The sequence below is a fragment of the Lutra lutra genome, chromosome 2 (genome assembly GCF_902655055.1).
Source record: "Lutra lutra chromosome 2, mLutLut1.2, whole genome shotgun sequence".
NCBI classification, from domain to species: Eukaryota; Metazoa; Chordata; class Mammalia; order Carnivora; family Mustelidae; genus Lutra; species Lutra lutra.
In genome coordinates this window covers 148,742,193-148,750,467 of record NC_062279.1, presented here as the reverse complement: position 1 = coordinate 148,750,467, position 8,275 = coordinate 148,742,193, and positions in this window count along the sequence as shown.

Genomic DNA, 8,275 nt, shown 5'->3' with positions numbered 1-8,275 from the left:
AAGATGGTTGCACTGAAAAGCTAGAAGGGTCATAGGTCATGAGTCCCTATTCCAGATGTACCAGTACTTGTTGAGTGGGTTCCCAGGATGGACCCCCAGCCTCAATTTTATTTTTTTTTTTCAATTTTCTTATTTTTAAAACTGGGGTGCTTAAGGGCACCTAGGTAGCTCAGTCAGTTAAGCTGCCAACTCTTGATTTCAGCTCAGGTCATGATCTTGTGCTCCTGAGATCAAGCCCTGTGTTGGGCTCCATGCTCTGTGTGCAGTCTGCTTCTCTTTCTCCCTGGATAATACTCCAGAGTTCTCCATGATTTTCCAAGGAACCATGGTTCCTTCTCCTTCTCCTCACCCTCCTCTTGTATCCTGACCACTCATTCCACATAAATTTATTAAGCATCATCCACACCCAGGGCTGAGTGCTGAGATCAGTGGAAAGCAACACTGGGTGTCAGTTTTGTCTTCACAGAACTTAAGTCGTGAAGTGGATCCTTACCAGATAATCATCCAGACAAGTGTGACAGAGCAAATGCTACTAGAAAAGTGCGCTGTTTCTGAAGACCTGTTTCCAGTGGGTTCTGACCTAGCCCAAGAGTTCAAATAAGATTTCCAAGCAAACAGCGCTTGGGCTGAGCCCCTAGACATGAACAAGAATGAGGTCAATGCAAAGGGGACAGAGGAGGTTTCTGGCCCAAAGGAGAGCCCTTGGAAAGGACTCAAGAGAGGCAGAAGGGAGAGCACAGGAGCCTCAAAGGATTCCATACAGCTGTAACTAGAGAAGGTATGAAGGAGGCTAACATGGTGAACATACATCAGCATGAGAACGAGAACCTTGAGGATTACCTCAAGGAGCTTTGGCACTTACCCTACAATGCTGGTTAGGCAACAAAGGGTTTTGAGCAGAGGGGGCTATACAATTAGGTTTACAGATTAGAAGTTGACTCAGGCATTGAATTGATTCAATCCTTAGGTATTGAATTGATTAGCAAAGCAAGGGATAGTAGTCAACCAGTTAAGGGATTATTGTCAGAGTTGGTTGGACTGAAAAGGGATGATAAAATGGAGAAGAGTGGATGGAATGGAGAGAAATTTGAGAAATCTTATCAGAGTGAATTTAGACAGACACGTGCCCTGCAAGACTACGTGGGGTTTGAAGGCTACGTAGGGTCCCCATTGCATTCAGGAAAGAATCAGTCAGTCTCACGGGTCAGATCACATCACATCACCATATTTGTAGGTCAAGAAAATGGTTGAACATTCACCATTTCATGGGCTTCCCTTTGTCTTGACAGGCCTACTTTGCTCAACAACCATGGTGATTTAATCCAAGTGGAACAAAATGTGGATATAGGTGGGACATGCCCTCTTTCTCTTTTAATATGAACAGAGGGATTTCTCTTGCCATAGAATCGTAGGCCTCTAGAGACACAACGGGCCATCAGAAAACCTGATTCAACTGCTCTGTTTTACAGATCATCAAGTTTCAGAAAGGTTAAGAGACCCAAAAACTAAAAAAATAAAATAATATGGTATGACATAAACTATGAAATAAAACAAAGCAGACATCCATCAGCAGGAGCTAATGCTCAAACCAGGAATACTGGAGAAAGTCTCGGTTAAAAGACAACCAAAAAGCACACCCTGGTCCCTCAGAAGAGTGCTTGGCAGAACTTAGAATGGTTAGGACAAAGTTACATGTCTTCCCCAGTCACCAGAAACAGAGCACTTAGGAGCGTCAGAGGGATTCCAGGCCTGCGGCGGGAATGACAGCTCCTAGCAGGTGTTTTCAGCTTTTGTTAGTTCGTTCTTAGTTTTGTGACAGAGCATGTGGCAATAGCACTTTCATTTCAGAGCACCGTGGCCACCCATCCATTCAAATAAATTAACGTGCCATCTCTACTGACCCATTTGTCAGAAATGCCTATGACCTTTCTACTGAAAAGTACATATCAAGAGTGTCATTTGGCCTCACACTGACAAGCCCGGAGTGGTGGTTATCTTTTCTTTTCCTTCTTGCTATTTGTCATAATAATACCAATTGAGCTATACCTGCCATTCTGAAACACAGACTTCTTTCTGAGAAGAGGAAGGATACTCAGAGTGGGTATTTCCAACCCTTCAAGCAATTGTTCTTAAGGCCAGACCCTGGGGAGAGAGGAGAAATGAAATTTATTGAGCATTTATTTTGCACTCAATTTGGAACATAGGTAATTGCATGCAACACCTGTAACCTCCTTTAAGTGACTAAACCTCAAAGCAATTAAAATGCCCAGTCTCAAAGGGCTGAAATATTAGCCAAGACACCAACGCAGCTCCATCAAGCTCAGGGAATAGTCCCTTTTCCTTCTACTTTGTTGCCAGAAAGAATCTAGCTACCATCCTTCCCTGGAGATCAGTTACTTCGCTCTGAGAATTTACTCTTTTTATAATCCTTGAGACTTAGCCACGATACATGTACATTTGTGGAGACTCTGGTTAGTTTTCTTGGAGGACACTAAATCAAAAAGAGGGAGAGAGAGAGAGAGAGAGAGAGAGAGAAAAGGCATCATTCATTTAAATAATTTACCAGAAGCTAAAATTTCTGTCCTAACAAAGCATGCCATTTTGGTATCAGGCCAATGCTATTCCGAGTGGGCTGGTTGCAGTGAACTTGTAAACACAACAAAGAAAGAGCATCAACACAAGTCCTCCGCTAAATTATCCCATATTGACACTGGAACATCCAGGCTATGAAATATACAGGAGATGCAAGGTGGAATCAAAGTGCACTCCTTAATTTGCACCACACCAACTGAACAGTAAAATGTGATTTAATTTACTATATAATTTGCTTGTTCAACAAAGCTGAAAGATAACTCACTTAGTGCCACTTTGCTTATAAGTAAGCCGGTAACTGGCAGTGTTCTTTCAGCGAGTGGCTTTGTCGTGCGTGCCAGAGAAAGCCGTTTGAGTGGAAAATACACAAAATTAAGGGTCTGCTGCTATAGTATTTGCAATGCACTCCTTTTGTCCTCATCAAGTTTATTTCTGCACAGAGGCAATAATGGCCCTTTGTTTTTCGAACTCGATGAAGTCACTATGCCTTGCTCTGTGGTACACAGATAGGGAAAACTGCGTTCAGCCAAATTTAGAAACATTTGGAACTCACGACTTGTGAATTTTGAACCAAACTTGAATCTTTTAAAAGCTCATCTGTTCCACAGAGCGTGCCAGCTCGGCTAACAGCCTTTGCAGCAGGGACTATCCTCTGAGGGCTGAGCTGGGGGTCCTCCGATTCCTCCCTTCTCCCAATGTTAGGTTGGGGTGTCCCGTGACACAGGAGATTGGATGGGATGAGATGGGTACGTGACAAAGTCCTGAAACCAACACCACAGGAGGAGAAATTTCCCAAAGGTGAAATAAGGGGACTCCTTTGTGTTTGGCCAACTTTTAAAACATTGCATTCATGTCTCTTGAATCTATTTGTCCTTTGGTCCTCTAAGGCCACACCACGGTCTACCTGTATTAACCCATATCCACCACAGCCACAAAAGTGGCCTCACCCCACTGTCCTCTCCCACCCACAGTCCACGCTGCCCACCCCAGTGCTCGAATCAGATTCCTTTCCTGGAATCTCTGAGTGCACTGCCCACACCTTGCTCAGAGCCCCCTCATGTATCCCGTCAACCTCTTGCATCAGGCACAGGAGCTGCTCTCTGCAGTGCACGGCCCTGGGGGAACAGAAGAATGAGGACAAGCTTTGGCTTCATGCAGGCAAGGTGTGAATTTGAAAGCTCAAGAGTTACCCCAGGGTACCATGTGCTCTGGGAAGGGAGCTGTATGGCAGTGTTAGGGGTACAGGGAGGTGAAGAAAGATACCCAGGGTATGAATCTAAGAACAAGGTTGTTCTCAGGAAGATACTGGAGTGCAAGGTAAGCAGAGGCAAGATGGAAGTGCTGTGCCAGAAGAAGGAACAGCACGGGCAACAAGGAGAAAGAGAACATGCAAGCAGGTCTAGGACCTATGTTTGAGTCACAAACGTGTTATGGGCTGGGTGGCTAAGCATCAGCAAGCAGGAAAGCAGTGTTGAGGATCACAGGTTACAAGTACAGTGGAAGAAAATTGGGACGCCTGGGTGGCTCAGTGGGTTAAGCCGCTGCCTTCGGCTCAGGTCATGATCCCAGCGTCCTGGGATCGAGTCCCACATCGGGCTCCATGCTTGGCAGCGAGCCTGCTTCTCCCTCTGCCTCTGCCTGCCACTCTGTCTGCCTGTGCTCACTCTCGCTTCTCTCTCTATGACAAATAAATAAATAAAATCTTTAAAAAAAAAAAAAAGACCTGAATCTCAAAAGTTCTTAGCCTGGTTCTATTTTTTTTTTTTTTTTTTACAAAGTTACATGTCAAATTTATTCAGTTAAAAAACATTTTAAAAATCCATCTATACTTAGTTTGTCTAAATTTGTTTTTTTTTATTTTTAATTCAAATTCAATTAATTAGCATATAGTATATGTTTCAGTGTTTCAGAGGTAGAGTGATTCATCGGTTGCATACAACACCCAGTGATCATTATATCACGTGCCCTCCTTAATGCTCATCACCCAGTTATCCCATCCTCCATCCCCCACCCCTTCAGCAACCCTCGGTTTGCTTCTTATGATTAAGTGGCTCTTATTTTTTATCTCCCTCTCTGATTTCATCTTGTTTTATTTTTCCATCCCTTCCCCTATGTTCATCTGTTTTTTTTTTTTTCTTAAATTTTACATATGGGTGAAATCATATATTAATTGTCTTTCTCAGATCGACTTATTTCATTTAGCATGATACCCTCTAGTTCCATCCATGTAGTTACAAATTTAACCTGTGGCTTTTAGCCTGAGAGCTTTCTCTGTAACCAAGGTGATTTTCTTTAAAGCGCATGGAAGCAACTGAGAGGTAGAGGAAGGGGAAGATGATCACATACCCACGGAAAGTTCTTGACCTGTGTAAGGTGAGTTTTAGTGGATGGGCATCCCAGTGCCATGAAACTTCAGGTTCCCAGGGTTCCAGGCTCTGAGTACTGGCAGCAAAATGGAGCCCATTTGCCTATAGCAGCTGTCTGCTTATCAACCCCCACCTCCAAGTGGCTTCTTCCCTTCCCTCTGACTTCCCAATTCCCTTACTTCTGATGCCAGGGAGTACTTCCAAAATAAATAATAAATAAAATAATAAAATAATAAAATAAAATAAAATAAATAAATCACTGGCATCTAAATTCTTGTCTTGGGGTCTGATTTTGTGGAAACCCAAACCAAGATACACAGTCTTGGATCCTGTCACAGCCCCTACCATGGACATCTCTGTGGCATTAAGTTCCTCCTGCTCTTATCAACTTCTAAGAAAACCTTCATAGTCTATAAGAATAAGGCTAGCCATGAGTACCATGTTGTGAAACTTTTCTATGTGTGTATGTGTGTGTGTGTGTGTGTGTGTGTGTGTGCATGTGTGTGTGGGGGTGTGTGTAGAGCTGTGATGTAAAGGGGATTTCTTAAATGCAGGTCATGGTCAATAGAGTTTATTATAAAACCACTGCAGAGGATGACTACAACATGGGGACCAAATGGAGATAGTGACGATTATCCCATGGAGACATCTGAGACCAGACAATGGCAGTGACAGAGAGGCGGCAACAGATTGGAGAAATATTTAGGATGACTTGGTTACTCCTTATCACGATGGCCTTCAAGCCCCACCTCCCCTACAGAAGAATACGATTGGCATGATGGGAATAATAATAATATAGTCAGAGTCATGCCAATGGCCTAATGAACCTGCTCATAATGTGCCCAGGAAATCAATTTCCTTGGAATAACCCATGCAAAGGAAAATATACAAAGAGTGCTAGGCACTAAACATGCAATTATAGCTTTCTGAGTTTAAAATTGTGTTTGGGTATGTGGTGCACAATCTCTAAAATATAATTACTGAGGAACATAGTTTAATTTGTATCAGTCACAATTTACGGCTTGTCTATGTTTATAGAAATGATTATGGTTTGAAGCTTCTTGTGCCTTCCTTGATGCATAAAAAATGATTATCAAGCCTTTAGAGGCAGCCGCCTTCCCTGAGAATTGGCAGCAACAGGCCCTTTAATCAGGAACAAGATCCTACAGAGCCAATGCATGCAAATATGCAATCTCAGAACAACAGTTAACTTTTTCTAATGAGCACACTGGAAGGAATGGTAGCGAGCCACAGCAGAAAGTGCCCACCTAACAGAATCTCAGTGATCAATGGTTACTGAGCACGGGATGCTAGGTTCACGCTTGCATCGGGCTGCTGCATCAGAACACAAGCCAGTTTCTGCCGTCAACGAATCATTTTAACGCTGTCAGTGATTCAAATAGGCTATCATTGGATCTGCTGCCAGCCTTTTTTCAAACACCCTCGTAAGACAAAAACTTAAAAGGCTTTCATGTTGAAGAGACAGCGGCGATTACCCATCAACACTGCCATTAACTCATTGTAGGACCTTAGGCAAATCATTTAACTGCTCAGGGCTTCAGGTTTTCTCATTTCTGTAATAACGGGATTGAACAAAATGTCTTCAAAACACCCTACCAGCTCCCAAAGATGTTGACTATCTTTGAAGAGAAGCATGATAGGTCTTTGAAAAGTTATTCAGCTTAGGTATGTGCACACGTGCTCACATGCATACACCCCCCCCATCCCATTCTGGTTTCAAATCACATGTGATTTTCTTTATGCATAAGAAAGAAAAAGAACTGTAGATAATAAGTCTGCTTGACCTTGCATTTAATATATCATTCAGAAATAGTCAGATTGTGGAAAATTGTCAAAAACTTTACCAGGATGAATTCTGATATAAAAGAATGGGTATCTTGGATGTCTGCATATCATGGAGGGGGCCGCCTAAAAGCAATCTGTCTGGTCAACCAACAGACTGCGCCCTGTTCTTTGGTGGGTAGTTAATGTTTTATTTTTCATAAGAGTAAAGCAATTGTGGAGAGACAGAGAGGAGAATAGCTGCTTTTAAAAGGATGCCCAGCTCTGAACATCATTATTAGGAGACATTTAGATGGTACTTCACAGGTACAAAGTGCTCCCCAATCATCTCATTACTTTCATATGAGCTAAAAGCTATTGAATTTGTCATCTTATACCCCAACGCGGTATAAGCAGTTTATAACGCAGCAAACACTTTCTTGCAGAATCATTGTATAAAGAGCCACTTCTCTGTGAGCCCATGAATAGGAGTTATGATTCAACTCACCACAGGAGTCTTAACTGCTCAAGGGTGGTTTGGGGAGATAGGATAGGGAATGCACTTGGAAACAGGTGGATTATGAGGCTCACTAGAAGGTGACATTTGAGCCAAGACTTGGGGGGAGAGGAATGGAGCCGTGAGGATCACTGGGGCTGATGAAGTCCAAGCAGTGTGATGGTCCAAAGCAAATCCCCAAGATGGAAAAATGCCTGGTTAGTTTGAGGAATAGGTCAATGAAGCAGGAGCAGAATAAGAGAAAAGAACAGGAAGATAATAGGAAAGTCAGGGAACAGAGTCTTGGACATTGTTAAGGCATCAACTTTTATTGTGGAAGATGAGGAACCACTGAAGGGTTTTAAACAGTGGGTGATGGGCGCCTGGGTGGCTCAGTGGGTTAGGCCGCTGCCTTCGGCTCAGGTCATGATCTCGGGGTCCTGGGATCGAGTCCCGCATTGGGTTCTCTGCTCAGCGGAGATCCTGCTTCCCTCTCTCTCTCTCTGCCTGCCTCTCCATCTACTTGTGATCTCTCTCTGTCAAATAAATAAATAAAATCTTTAAAAAATAAAAAATAAAAAATAAATAAACAGTGGGTGATGTGATCATCAAAAAACATCACTCTGGGGGCACCTGGGTGGCTCAGTGGGTTAAAGCTTTGGCCTTCAGCTCGGGTCATGATCCCAGGGTCCTGAGATCGAGCCCCGCATCAGGGTCCCTGCTCAGCAGGGAGCCTGCTTCCTCCTCTCTCTCTGCCTGCTGCTCTGCCTACTTGTGATCTCTCTCTCTCTAATAAAAGCATAGGTATCTCTTAGGGAAAAGTGGTCAGATGAATGTTTTGTTTTGTTCTTTTTTTTTTTTAAGAGAAAAGACAGAAATTCAAGGTCAATAAACTCTTCTAGATCCATGAATACTGGTTACCTTTCCTCTTGTTTGTATTTTCTACAATGGATATTGGGGACATTATGCTAAGTGAGATAAGTCACACAAAGAAGAACAGTGACTGCATGCTATCACTTACACGTGGAATCCAAGAAAG